We start from the raw sequence: 15,932 nt of genomic DNA on the forward strand, positions 1-15,932 counted from the left end.
TAGAGGGAGTGGATATTTAAGTTGGTGGATGGGTTGCCGATCAGGCGGACTGCATTGTCCTGGACGTTGTCGAGCTTAGTGAGTGCTTTGCAGCTGCACCCAACCAGGCAAGTGTAGAGTATTCCATCACACTCCTGACTTGTGCCTTGTAAATGGTGGAAAACCTTTGGGGAGTCTGGAGGTGAGCGACTCTCTGTACAATACCCAGCCTCTGACCAACTCTAGTAGCCATGACATTTATGTGGCTGGTCCAGTTGAGTTTCTGGTCAATGGTGACCCCCAGGGTGTTGATGGTGGGGGATTCGGCGATGGTAATGCCGTTGAATGTCAAGGGAAAGTGGTTAGACTCTCTCTTGTTGGAGATGATCATTGCCTGGCACTTGTGTGGAACGAATGTTACTTGCCACTTATCAGCCCAAGCCTGGATGTTGTCCAAGTCTTGCTGCATGTGGCCACGGACTGCTTCGTTGTCTGAGGAATTGCTAAAGGAGCTGAACACTGTGCAATCATCATGGACCCCCTATCGGGAATTTGGGTTGGGAGGTCAGTGCATGTGTGCAATTTTTCATCTTTGATTTTAACAGTTGGAAAATTATTCAGATATTCTGGCCTCTATGCTCAAATTTTCCTCATATACACTCCCATCATCCCATCATACAAAGCTCTGCACCAGGAACACTAATTCCTATAATTATCCTGTAGTTTTATGGAGGAAAAATATCTATGTTTGATAAATTGTTTAACTAGTACAAGAAGTTTAGCTTCTGAAAAACATGGTAGCATTTCCAGTTTTACTTTTGGTGGAAGGGAGGGATAAAAATTGCTTTCTTTTCATGCTATATTCACCCATTTTCCTTTATCTTTCACTCAACCTGTGACCAGGAATACTGGTGAACAGCCTACTCCTAGCTTTCCATCTAGACTCCCTCAACAGCTAACTTGGAAATGCAGCTGTCATGACTCTCTTCCTACTGTGAGAAGTGCCTGGCCTACACATAACATTTCCCTATACATGCAGCTGGGATCAGGAGCTCAAGAATTTACATCCTACTGTCATTGCAATATTCATTCCCAAGTGTTGTATATTATTAACTATAAAACACTACAATAAAAAGAAAGAAAGTAAAATACATAACTAATTAAATAAATATCTTGGGGAATCTATATCTTTGAACATGCACATTTTTCTGTGTTCTGGGTTTATTTTAAATGTCAGTGGCACTGTTAAAATATGTTTTGAAGGAATTTACCTGAGCACATTAACCAATTTGCAACAACTAGAACATAGTTTCTTCATGTCTCAGATAAGTCTAATGAACATATACCACCTATTACTTCTTATAGGTCAGACTTTAATTTTTCTTCATCTATTGACATTCTTGGCCAGATTATCTGCTCTGACTTCAAATGCATTTCCCACACCCCTCCATTACTAAAACTGCCTTCAAGAAGGTTGATTTTCACTTTTGTACCAAACATTTCTGTTCATCTCATTAACACTTAACTTTCCCTAAAGTCAAAGATTTCAATACTGCTTCCCTATCTAAGGAGGCTTTTCTAGCACCCCTCTCACTCTTGGATAAGACACGAGAAAAAGCTTGCTATCTAATAGTTGATTCCCCTTCACATCTACTTTCCAACTTCTCTCATGCTATTTCTCTCTCCCATACTTTCTTTTCTTTCCCTATTTTATCAATGCTATTATGGCCAGTGGTCATCTGAAAATTTCTTCTTTGTTTCCTGTACCTTCCTAAACGCAGTTTCTCCTTCCTACATCAGACTATGTTGAAACCTGAAGGGTTATTTCACAAGTCTACACTGCCGGTGGAGAGCCCTGTCTGCCAGCAGCATGTATCCGAAAACCGTAAGTGTGTGTGCCTGAATTTTTGATGTGCACTGCTAGCGGATTAGGCACTCTGGCAGTGTGGACTTGTAAAATTACCCTTCTTAGGCTCATCTCATACTCTTTTAGTTTAACATATTCTTTTTCAGGATCTCAAAACTGTGCAACTCCTTACTTCCCTCCTGTAATCTGCAAGCTTTTAAAACCAAAGCTCGGTATCACCGACTCACTACTTGCTGATTGGCCTTGTCTACTCTTTTCAACTGTGCTAGTATACTGCACTATCGGCCTTGGATCTTCTCCTTGGCTTTTCATTTCTTTAAAAAAAAATCACCCTCACCATTTGTCCATTGGACAATTATAAATATACATAGAGAATAAACAAAAATTTTGCTCAAATTCTTTAGAGAGTTAATTCAAGTTCAGCAGAAAGTGTCGTACTGCAATTTGTAGCACAGTCTAAGGTTGACAGAACAAATCCACAACAACATTCTGCGCATGTTTACACGAGAACAAATTGATATCAGCAGCATGTGTGAGGGAGTTCATAAGGTCCCTTATGCTTTTTCTGAAACATTTTCAATGACAGCTGTATAAACGACTGTCTTCAGAGTGACAGGAAGTTTTAGTCTTTCTTTCCCCAGAGAGACCCTGTATCTGAGCAAGTCAAAAACCCTTGACAAAAGCAAACAGGGGAATTTTTCTCCCTGACCTTTTAGTTGCCTGCTTCAGCAGAGGTAATGCTTCCTGATGAATCAAGAAATTTTGTTTGAAGAATTTTTTTGTAACTCTTGAGTATACATAATGCATTGCAGCTGATAGTATGTCTGTGTCCTTTCGACTGCAATTTCCATTTACATGTGACAAGTGTGTGTTTTACACTATGTCAGAGTGGACCAGTTCTCTGAAGATTCTGCAGTTAAATTGAAGATTTTCAGAGTCTGCTTTGTAACACAATCTTAGCTCGGTATTTTTATATAATAATGTAGAAAAGTAACCATTAGCACCACATACTTTCCAAAAGTTGTACCCTTATAATTTTGAAATTGTACTGTCGGAACATGCAGATTATTTTTCTGTAATTGAACACATCACACATTAGGTGTGATGTTTCCCCTCTGTTATAGCATGACTAGCACTATTAAGTACAAATTGCCTGATCATCCAAGCATCAAGTTACCCTGAATTGATACTAGGTATTTTTCATGAAAAGAGGAAACAATAAAGGAAACTTATATAGACTATTAATAAATGGTCAAGGATTTGAATGTGTGTGATTGGCACACTAGCCCAAACCATCAGGGTCATATGCATACTTGTAATTTATTCCTGAGCTTCCATTATTATGTATAGAATTAAGAGATTGAATGTGTTTTTCTGTATGTTACTGGTTCAAGGCCAGTAGAAAAAAGGTTAATGCTTTTCTGGATTTCGCCATTGCTTCCATTACTTATATCTGTCAAGAAGCAATCAGCACGTAATGGTAAAGGCGCAACTGCAGCAATCTCTTAATCAAACCATGGTATTGAAAGGATCCAAGTCTTGATACCTGCATGTCTGTATTTTGTATACTGCTGTTGTTTGTTGACTTGGTGGGCCTATGCTCCACAAAAATCTACATTTTGTAGTGATCTACCAGATTTTTACCATGCTCATGACTGAAGGCTATTGAATTACTTTATCAAAGAAAAACTATCTGTAGGGGTGATGGTGTATTGCAGCACAATTCCAACCTGCTGCACCACAAAGCAGTATAAAGTTTCACCAGCAGTCTTCTACATACCTTGATTCCACACTGCCAGTGAGGATTGGGGATAAAGCTACAAAATTGTAGCTCCGATTCTCTGATCCAAGTGTGAAATCACCCCTGCTGAGCTTCTTATTTGTTTTTGCCACCATGGAGAAGAGCTGAGCAGGGTCCAAAGTTTTGCCTTAAAGGAAGGGAGGCAAAATTGGAGGATAAGTCATCCGGGCCCAGTGTTGCGCATCTTTTGCAGCATGTTTCAGAACAGCATTGAAAGAGGCTCACAAGCAAATTGCCTACCCATCTTCTTGGTTAGTAGTTATGCACAACATGTGGACACCCAAGAAAGGGGAAGGTGAGAAAATGGGGTAGATTTTTGTCCTTGCTGCCAGGGCATTAAGTATTGCCTGGACAAAACACGGAGAGAATTGGGTGGGAAGAATCCCATGCCCATAACAAAGCCTACCCAATTTTCTTGCCATTAATTTAAATTGGAAGGAAAATTGGGCACGCTCTGTTACAGTTGTGTGATCCTCTCTGTGCTCCACGCAGGCTGTAAAGACGAAAATCTGCCCCAGTACCTTAAAAAGTGGAGTTCTCATTCTCCAGAGCAACAAAAATTAAAACAATTGAAAATTCCTTTCTTAAAGTTGCTCACTCAATTTTGTTTTTAGTAAAATACGTAGATTGAATTTGTGAGTCTGAAACTTAAATAGACTTGCTGTTTAAAATGGGACTAATTTAATGTAGTCATGTTTATTTGTTTGAAGTAGAGTTTATTACTATATACGTCGGTAACAAATTCCGGTAGATTTTCTTACAATCTTCATGGTGTTGTGATGGTCTTTTGTACGTATTGTTTCAGAAATGTTCATCTTCCTGACCATAAGCCTTCACAAACTGAGCAGTAAAATTAGCTTTTCATTAATCAGTGTATCGAAGCTAAAATGTGCAAGAAATAAAATTAGATTAATGAGTAGTAAACGTCCATGGGAAATTCACAGCTAAATATCATCCATGCTGCTTTTTTGTTAAAGGCACATTCTGGAATATCTGTTGACAGTGGGGATCCCAGAGGCTGTCATAAAAAGCCAGTAAGATTGGAAGAAGAAAGAGAAGAGATAAATATGGATTATGTCAACTCTAGCAGATTGTCAGTAAATGAAGGTAATGGTCATTTGAGTAAAAGAGGGTAATTCTTTCAATGTGAATGATTTCTATATGGTCTTCGTAACATATGCTGAATGTATAATAACTTTGTATTATCTTGGTACAAACTATATGATGCCAATATCTCAGTTTCCCTACAACACGCTCCTTGTTTTGTATTCGCTTATGGTTGGCTAAACTCAGTGGCAACAATGTCTCGGAATAAAACTTTCCCTCGCATCTAATTATTGCCAACTCACAGATTTCCATGATGTGCCCAGGGTTCAAAATATCTGACAATGATGCATAATCAGAGAAGTCAGCAAATTATGTAATTGTATTTTCAATCTTTGTTTTAAAATCTGATTGGGATGCAAAATTTCCCAATAATTTGATATACTATACTGATACTTTGATGTAGACTTGGATGGAAAGGGATGTTAGTCGAGCTTGCCTTTGTTTTTGAGAAATTAACTTGGTTTATTGGGATAATGTGCTATGTTATTTATAAATGTTAATGAGATAAGACTCTCCAAGTTGACTCCAGCCATTCAATTCAGAATCCGGAATTATTTTTATGAAATTCATCATTATGTAATTATGAAACATAGTTTTGTTGTAGTTGCATGTTAAAACTGCCTAACTGGAATTGTGAAAGTGGCCATGTACTGTCCTAAAGCTACAAAGTGACATTCCATAATATTTTTGTTTGGTACCATCTTTAAAATTGATCTGCTTTCCTTCTTTAAAGAAATTAAGATAAGAGCAGGACTTGGGCTCTCCTTAGATTCTGAAGGTGTTTCAGAATAAAGAGTTCTGTGATTGGCTTTTGTATTCATGTGCAACTGCTTACCTGAGGGATATGGCTTGAGATAACGTTCTGTTACCGACGGACCTCAACTCTGCTCTGTTATCATTCAATGTACCAGCACTAAAGACTTAGGAGGGTAACTTTCAACTTAGCCCTTTCGGCTGTTTTTTTCCAAGGGACTGTTTTCTTTGAGACTATTCTAATTACTGAAGAAGGGCTGGTAAGAGCTCTAATGGACTGTTCATTATAAATCATAGTTGTTGTAAATTCTGATGTTAGTCTAATTCACTATATGTAATACTCTACCTGATTTTGTGAATAATTTTGATGAATTATTTTGGCCTATTAAATTTCTGTATATAGTATTTCTTCTACCCAAATAGACTGAAACTGTATTTGAAATCCTACATAAATGCCAGTATGCAATTTACTGCTTTTGGGCTTAATTGTTGATCCCTTTGGGGCAGAAAGTGAAAAAATGCAGATTTTAGATTGTGACGGATATGGCCTGCTTACAGACAGGAGCAGTGTCTGCCTTGCAAGGGCCCTGTGCAAAGATTCAGTTTGGGGCCCCTACATTTTACTAGAGAGTGATACCAAATACTGCCTATTTAATCTGGTGCCAAATCTGTACACATACGATCGTGAAAAGGCAAGTTTGCAATAGGTAATATAAAAACAGCTGACAAAATAATCAGAGATCCTTTCATTAGATTCACCCAGGACACCTGACTGGCTCGGGCCCCATGCAATTGCACAGGTTGAACATTCTTAAAACCGCCTATGCTTACAGAAACTGTCACAGGTTATTAAACAAGAAAATGGATATGGTAGCTTAATGGTTGCGGTTCTGGACTACCAACCCAGAAGTTGAGTTCAAATCCCAGTATGGTAAGTTGTGAAATTGAATTCATTTTATTTGGCAATTTCTGGACTAGCTACTGGATTTTTGTAACAAGCCCAACTGGTTCATGAATGAGCTTTAGAGAAGGAAACCTACCACCCTACCCAGTCTGTCCTATATTTGACTCCAGTCCCACACTACGTGACTCTAAATGCCAGGGATGAGCAATAAATACTGCCTTGCCAGTGTCACCTATGTCCCGAGAACAAATAAGAAAACAGGTGCAAAAGAATTGTAACAGTCACTATAACAAGTGTATTAGTATGATGAAAAAAAGCTTATAAATGTTAATATATGCAGTGTTGACAATCTCAAGGAATTCCAACATATTTCGATTTTTGAAAAATCAACATAAGCATAAGAATTTTTTTTTAAATGTCTAGCGATCTTACATGAATTACCTGATTAGGACTAAAAGCAATACCAAGGCCACTAATTAATTTAACAAATCAAGCAGTACATAAAAAGCCAACCAATATAAGACCTGCAATTTTTTTTTTGAGATCTGTAGACTCATTACTTGGCCACTGGGCAATTTGAGAAAATATTATTGGAGCTAAAATTAGCAAATAAGCTTGGGTTCAGATGTTGGACTGGACGGATCAAAACTAATTGTCAGAACTAAACACAACTTACCCCAATTCTTGTCTCTAGTTACAAGGATCCTACAATTCTACTCTGCTGGCACATCAAGACATCTTTGTCTCTAACCTTCCCAAACAAGTCAAAGAGGTTCACCTGAAGTCCGTGGTCCATATTTGCAAGGGAATCTGTTCTTCATTGGAGGCATCAAATGCATGTCAACTGCTTCCTAAAATGAACACTCCAGGCTTTGAATAGATACTGAATACTGTTTCTTATAGCCACTCCAGGCCATGGTCAAAACTAACTGCTTCTGATTGATGGATTCTCCAGGAGTAAACATTGCTGACTATACCCACAGCTCATGATGCACATTTGGTTTCTGGCAGAATTACTTGAGTGACAGTATTATCTATTGATGTAAGATTTCAAGCTATGTAAAGTCATGTGAAAGTTTACTGTTTTTTATTAGAAAATTATGACATCTCATGTAACCTTATCTGAAAGAATGCAGAGGCAGACTTTCAAAGGAAAAGGTTGATTCTTATCTGGCTGTACGATTCAACCTAATTCAGATTGTTAGGTTCTTTCTCCTGGATGTTCTCATATCTCTATTTGGAATGTTAACAATCTCATCAACATTATTACAGGAAAAAGGATACTTCAAATCTAACAAGAGTGCTGAAAATTTTGGCTTGATAAATAGTAGTGATGTGATTTTTCTGTTTATGTATTACGATCATGCTAAACTTTGTTTTAATCAGGTGTCTTGGTCTTATAATAAAAGAGCAATCTAAAAATGACCCATTACTAAATTATTGTACAGGATAACTTTGTACAGTACAGTTGAGTAAGCAGTCTGGGAGAGTGGTGCCACAATTTAGTTTGGTTTAGACCAAAATCAATAAGTCCCATTAAACTGGAACCAGACTCAACCGTATAAGTACCATTCACTCATTCAGCTCAATGTTATCCTGAACAGGATCAAAAATTGACGAGTTCAAATCCAAATCTACGTAAAGCCCAATATGTGCTGGATCAAATCTCATTGGGTCAGTTCAGAGTTCCTACTGGTACCATGCTGCACCCTCACTGATGGCAAAAATAGAGCTAAAATATTGCCAAAGAGTTATAACAGAGGCTGGTATCACACTTCAAATGTAAAATGCATTTTTGCAGGGAGGGGAAGTCTAAGAAACATTAAGGCAAAAAAATCTCATGCACTACAGAATGTTTGTGCCTCCTAACAGAATTAGAAATTTAAAATAACCATTGCCCAAACAACGTACTGGAGAAAAAACTGGAATTGTTTGGAATCAGTAGAACATGTGATAACATATCAAGGAGGATATTTTACTAATCTTGTGGTAATTTTATAATTTATTTCAAAACAACTTAAAATTCAGATGACTAACTCTTGCATTGCTGAATATTGCTCATGATTTTTTTCTCACACAAGAATTCGATATATGGTACAAGTGAATTGCTTTAAAAATACAATTATTGTATATTTTAATCTAGTTTATTATATTGCTGAAGGGCATCGGTGGGTCAGTGCTGGACACATATTGGTATTTTGGCAACTCTTGAAATGAATTCTTGTCTGAAATGTTCAACTTCATATTAATGTACATCTTATTGTTATGTTGAATCCGCATTTTTTGTTTTGTAGGTACAAGAAATTCCATTCCATTTTCTCACACTAGTGCTGAGAACAGAGAGCGACCTGAACTGCCTATACCCGCAAGCACTGGAAGGTTTCACTGCAGAAGAGCTGATACCCTAGAGACCGTCCAAGAGGCCTTTCTGGAGCACATTATTGATCCAAGGGATGAACAGACACTGGTATCAGCAAGCAACCCATTTTGTAATAATCAACTCTTAAAAATCACTTTAATCAAGTGCTTAAGACACTAAATGATAACAGACAGGGTAGCAGTACTTTTACTGACTCATGCTTAAAGTCAGCTCGATTATCCATAACCTAAATGGCACACGTACAAGTATCAGTAAATGCAATGTAGTAGATGCACCTTTCATTTATGTCAATAATTGGTATAAGATACAAATTGTTGGCGTATGTTCAGTAATTTTATCTTATTTTCCAATTTATTTAAAGTTTCACAAACCCAAACATGTTTTTGAAAGTAAGACTCATAAGTGAAATTATTAGCAATCTAATAGTGTCAGTCCATAGAAATCAATATCATATTTAAGAATTCATACTTAATAACCCAGCTTGAATGGTATAGAGTTATTTATATTGTTGTTCAGAGTAAAACTCCTTGCTGTAGGAAGCAGAACTGAACTAAGTTTTAAACCAAGAACTTCACTTCAGACTGGTGTAAATATCTTATTAATTGGAACCCGCTACCATTTATTTTGCAATCACATGTTGAAATACATCACATGCTTGTCTTGGTAATTTAATGTTACCTGGCTCACAAACTGACTGAGGGGCTACAAATAATTTAAATGCCGAAAGATTGCTTTTGGTATTAATGAAACACTACATGACTGGTTAAATGGTTAGTGAATCATTTCATTAGTGAAACAATTAGTTCTACAGACTGGTAGACATTGAAAAATAGCTGCCAGTTTGGATTGATGAAACCTTATTATTGGAAAAGCCCTTGTTGGAATGGGTTAAGTGAAGAAGAAATGTGTTGGGCTTCATCGTCTACAATCCTGTTGTCTCAACGTATTTTTCTTAATTTGGATTTATAGCTGAGGATGAGCAGGAAAGACATAGAATATTTTTTCTTTGTACTAACCACATTTGCATTTTTTTTGGATTTCGCTCTTTCTGTATCCATAAGACCTGATGCTGTACAATAAACACTTTTCTGATTTTCAGAGCGACAGTCATTCTGAAGCTTTGGCAGCACATTTTGCAATTTACAGGAAAGAGGTAGAATTTAATTACGTTCTTTTACATTTGAATTAATGACATGTCTTTGCATTTGCAATAATTATCAAATTTACTAGCTTTTGAAAACTTACAATAACAGAATATTTTCTATTAGTATAGCTCCGTATATATTGTGGAATATTTGCACAAACAATTCAGCTGTTTTTTCTTTATTTACTAGACATATAATTGTATGCTAAATTATATATAATTAATTTATCAGACAGAATAAGATTTTACATCAGAACAATTCTGTAAATGTTCAACATTTTAAAGGAGTGGGTAAGTAGTACTAGAAATAGCTATGTTTACAGCAGAGGCTACACTTACTGACAGCAAAAAGCTCCCACTAAAAATATCCAAACATAGGGTGAGACATGGTGAAGTGCTACAGTGAGTTTAATTGAACTGCGCCATGCAGTAATATGACACAAGTTTTTCCTATGATTCTTCACATCACAGTGCACCATCATAATGAGGAGTTAAATGAGGAATGGCCTCTTCTTCATGGGGAAAGAAAGAGGGAAAATCAAAGAGCTCTCTTAGTAGCCAGTTATAGAGTAGTAGTGGCAGAAACTTGGCAGCCAGCCATCTCTCCAAACTCCTTACTGGGTATAATGTAAGGTGTGTGAATGCCAACAAATGGAAAAGAGAAGATCATAAGAGATAGAAGCAGGAGTAGGCCATTCAGCCCCTCGAGCCTGCTCCGCTATTTAATGAGATCATGGCTGATTTTTACCTCAACTCCACTTTCCCGCCCTTCCCCCATATCCTTTGACTCCCTTGCTGATCAAAAATTTGTCTAACTCAGTCTTGAATGTATTCAATGACTCAGCCTCCACAGCTTTTTGGGGTAAAGAATTTCAAAGATTCATGGCCCTCTGGGAGAAGAAATTCCTCCTCATTTCCGTGTTAAACGGGCGACCCCTTATTCTGAGACTATGCCCCCTAGAGAAAATGATAAATGCTGCAAAAATATAATCAGAATCGTGGCCAAGTCTGATCTTGTCTTCACCCAATGTCCACACACATACACTTCCAGCAACAGTCGCTGGATAGCAATCAGGAATGGGAACTTTGATGACTTTCTCATAACCTAAGGCCAGATGTGGCACACCTACTTCTGCTCCAGCTGAGATCAGCTAACTCTGCACAGACAGGGAATCAGACTTCTTTGTTCCTTATGGCCCAGTTACTCACTGGATAAACTTACTGAGCCACCAGTAAAGCCGGCTTAAAAAAAATAGCTTCATACCTTCCCCATGAATGCTGTGTAAGCACATAGCTGGATTCCTCCCCTACTCTAAGACTACAATTCCAGTCTGTGAGAAGATTAATCTTTAATATAAAAAGAAATTCAGAGATAATGGCTACCTCTGTTACACTTTCATCATTGTGATTCATTAAAAAAAAGCTTCTAAAATTAGGCATAGGACCATTGACATATTCCACAAAGGTGGTTACCAAAAACAACTATTGCAAACTGTATGATAAATACGTAACTTACTTGAAAATCTCAGCCAAAAAGCCAATATTGGTCAATTCATAGGCACAAGATGGCATGTGGTTTTTTTCAGATGAATATGAATGTGTGGCCATAGTCTGGCAATGATATTAAAAAATATTCTTTGTTTGATTTATACAAATAGAACAGTATGCCATTACTGGATGAATGCTACCCTCTTGCTAAGTGGTGCTTTTCAGAAAGACACAAATAAGGTCTCCTGCTCTAACAGTTTAGCAGTTGTGATTACTTACTTCAGCCATCTGGAGTACATGGAAATGATGTATATTAGAAAAGTACAACAAAAAGTATTTTCTTAATTCAAGTTACATAACAGGTTTTATCTGTGATGTGAGGATGATTCTATGTATTATGCCAAGAGTGACACAGTTTATTTTTATGCCTGATGTTTCTTTTTAATTAAAGAGAGAACTTGCATTTATATAGTGCCTTTCACAACCTCAGGACATGCCAAAGTGCTTTACAGCCAGTGAAGTACTTTTGAACTGTAGTTACTGTTGTAATGTAGGAAATGTGACAGCTAATTTGCACACAGCAAGCTCCCACAAACAGCAATGAGATAATGGCCAGATAATCTGTTCTAGTAATGTTGGTTGAGGGATAAATATTGGCCAGGACACCAGGATGAAGTCCCCTGATCTTCTTCAAATAGTGCCATGGGATCTTTTGCATCCACCTGAGAGGGCAGTCAGGGCCTCGGTTTAATGTCTCATCGGAAAATCGGTATCTCCAACAGTGCAGAACTCGCTCAGTGCTGCACTGGAGTCTCAGTCTAGATTTTGTGCTTAAGTCTCTGGAGTGGGACTTGAACCCATGGCCTTCTGACTCAGCCAATGCTGACACTCAAAATCAAAATTCCCCTCAAATATTAGTAAAACATCCTGGATAGTGGCATGCATCATAAAAACAATTGAAGTTGTCTAAGATGCATATTTTGTACTCTTAATGCATTATTTTGTTTCTCATTCAGTATTGCTTTCAATTTCTATTTTTTTGGGGGAACAGAATGGAATAATGTTGCTTTGAATGTTTGTTTTATTGGCTGTAACAAAGTGCATTTGAATTTTGAATTTATACAGATATTTGTGATGGTGATTTAATTCAGATAACATTTTCTATTGCAGGCTGCTGCCAAGATAGATGAACTGCATAATGAAATTATGACCATGAGAGAAAATTACAATCAAAATTTAAGATTTTTTCAGGATCAGTTAAATAAAAAGATGTCTGATTGGGAATCGGTGTGTACATTTCCTCTTTACTCTAAACCAAAATTTATAACTGATTTTCTAATGCTAATAAGCCAATTTACAGCCATAAAATATCTTAAGTACAATTTAAACTGTCAGTTTTAGCTTTCGTTTCAAAAGGAATCCTTCACCACATATGTCATTTTATCAAGCCTCCCTATCCAACCTGAATCCAATTTATATTCTGTAGACTACCAGGTATTCATATCTGAGGGTCAATGTTGTTAGACTCTGCTCCCAGCACAGAGCCTTGCTCGAATCCAGCCTGGATCGGACAGTCAGGCGTGGAAATCGGAGCACCTAAGTCACAGCATTCCTGACTTTCCATGATTCATTTAATGACTGGAAAATTGGGTGTGCCACAAATCAGCCGCAGTGACCTCTACATCTAACTCTGAGATCTGTTCTGCTATTGAGTGATGCTCCATGCTGGGAGTGGAGCTTCACAAAATTTACCTTTTTAGTGTAGTACACAGTGGAACTTTGAATAGAACCAAGAGCCTGCATCATGGACTAACATCAATCAGTTGTACAGTGCTGATGTAGTCTTGGCTGCTTTTTTTAAGCCGTCTTTATGGATGGCCTGGTTTCACAGCGTTTTGCTATCGAAGGAAAATATACAGGATCGTTTCTCCTATTCTCCACATAACAAATTCCTGAATTTGGCTGGGCTGTCTCAGGATGCTACACATTTCCCTGCAAGAAAAGAAAGATGGATTGAAGAGCCAGTCCACTGATGCTGTACTCATTAGTACCTCCAGCGACTGGTTGCAGAGCAATATTCTCTAAGCCCTGTGGGAGCAGGATGACTGCCAGCCCTGTTGTTCGGATAATGATCCATGGCACAAGGAAACCTAATGAGTGGGAGAAAAATGAATTGAAAGTGGGAGGAGAGATTGTTTTCAAGATTACTCTTTAGCAATAAATAATTATTTATTTCAAAATCCAAGTTACATGGAAGGGGATGGACACTTGAGATATTGCAAAAAAAAAAGTTAAATATAAAGTAGCTGCCATTACATTATTGGCTACTTATAATACAAAACTATTTGTAATAATTTACAAAGTAGACATAAAACAAATATGCCATTCCTGGGAAAATATTAGAACCTTGGAATACTCTTTTACCAATGAAGGCTGTTAATTGGGACACCTGGTGGAAATGAAATCGTCCCATTTATCAGGCTGTCCCCATTAACCAAAATCTATCTATTCATTCTAAATAATTGGTAATTAATGCCTGCAGAAATGTCACTTATAAAGAAATGTTCCTATTAACCAAGATCCCATTGACTAGCAGTAACTGTTTATCCATCCAAAACAACATGGGAGAATGAAAACCCATGGTGCTTTGTTCTCTGTGTAAATCATTTTATTTAACATCAGTTTTACTATATATAGTTTTACTTAAATCATGACCTTTAAAGTGTTAAACAAAGACCATTAATCACCATTATCTCTTTGCCCCCGTTGATGGACTTTTATTTCACCAAAAAACTATTCAGCCGAGTAAAATGGTTAATGAAAGGTCACTTAGCTATAACAATAGTTAAACAAAGCATTAGTTCAGAAACCGAAGTGTCATAGATTAAAACAAATTAAGGTTAACAAGTCTCTTCCAGTAACTTAGAAAAAAAGCATCACAAACTGTAAATCTGACAAACCAACAACACCAATGCGCACACACTGGTGTCATTAATTTTCTGACTTCACATTAATGGCAGAGAGCCTCACCCAGCAAGAGTGCATATCAGAAATTTGAGCACACACAGCACATCCAACCATTTAAATGAATTGTCAAAAGGTCGAGCACAACGCACATCCAAATTTCTAATATGTGTTCTCAGTGGGTGAGGCTTCCTTTTTGCCGTGCAGTCAGAAAATTATCCTTTTATTATATTAAATGAAAATTTCTAACTAAAATACTTGACTATTCACAATGAACAACAATTGCAAGTCTTGACCATATTTGATGTGTGCAGTCCTAACTGTAAAATGAAATGAGTTATAAATAGCGCAGACGATGGTATTCAGTGAAGGCTTCATGTAGGTGACTCAAAGTTTCCAGAGGGAAAGGCGCACTTGCAGGGAGCACAGGTCAGAGATAGGGGTTGCAACATGCAGCCCCAATTCTCCTACATGCACTTCTTGTGGAATTACCCCATATAATCTAAATGGGAACTTTTGCCACATTTTTCATGTATCCTAAAATGTAGTAGTTTTGAAAATACAGAAGGTGGCACTGTTTTCAGTGTTTTTTCTGAAGAGATTGAAATAGTATGTGGCACAGGAGAGAACATATTTTATAAAGTTACCGCATAATATTGTTGAAATCAGAAGCCATAACTCCATGTACAACAAAACGGTAGTGATGGAGGGGGAGGGAAGACAAGCAACTGGGTAACATTGATTAAAAGTTGGAATGATCTACCTCATTCTAGTTATAAGTAACAAAATAGATTAGTTAAACATGGGTGAGCACCTCAGGAGAGATGGTAGCCTTTAAGTCCAAATAGAAAGGGGAAAAGTCAGTACAAAAACAAGGGCACCAAATTGGAACAGGGCAGATTTCAGAAAGATGAGGAGGGAGTTAGCTGAGAAGTGGTGGAAATAGCAATTGGCACATAGGACTGTTAGAACAACAAAGGGATATGTCTAAAAATGATATTTTATTTGCAAAGATGTAAAAGAAATAAATACCTTTAAAAAAGGAGACTACTTCAAGTTTCAGGATACTGTTGATAAATGAGGTTAGAAACTAAAACGGAAGAAGTGGGCATATGGGGCCTATGGGTATGATAAAAATAAGAAACAATATGAGAAAATAAGGAAAGACATTATGAGAAGTATAAAGAAAGAAAAGAGATAGTATTAAAGTTGAACAGAACAGGAAATTGTTAAATGTAAGATGGGACCTCTGAGAGGAGAGGATAGTGAGTTACTGGAGGATAAAAGGAAATTGATGAGGATTTTTAACAAGTAATTTGCTTCATTGTTTATAAAAGACAAGGATATTTGGGAGGGGATAAATCATGAGATATTACAGTAAATATTGGAGAAGTTGGTTAAACTAAAGGAAGACAAAATGCCAGGACATGATGGGATACATCCAAGGATCCTGAGTGAAACAGCAGAGGCCCAAGAAATGATATTTCAGGATTATATTGAGAGTGGACGTGTGGCAGAGGACTAAAAAGTGGCCAATGCAATACC

This window comes from Heptranchias perlo, chromosome 4, assembly GCF_035084215.1.
Source record: "Heptranchias perlo isolate sHepPer1 chromosome 4, sHepPer1.hap1, whole genome shotgun sequence".
Classification (NCBI taxonomy): Eukaryota; Metazoa; Chordata; class Chondrichthyes; order Hexanchiformes; family Hexanchidae; genus Heptranchias; species Heptranchias perlo.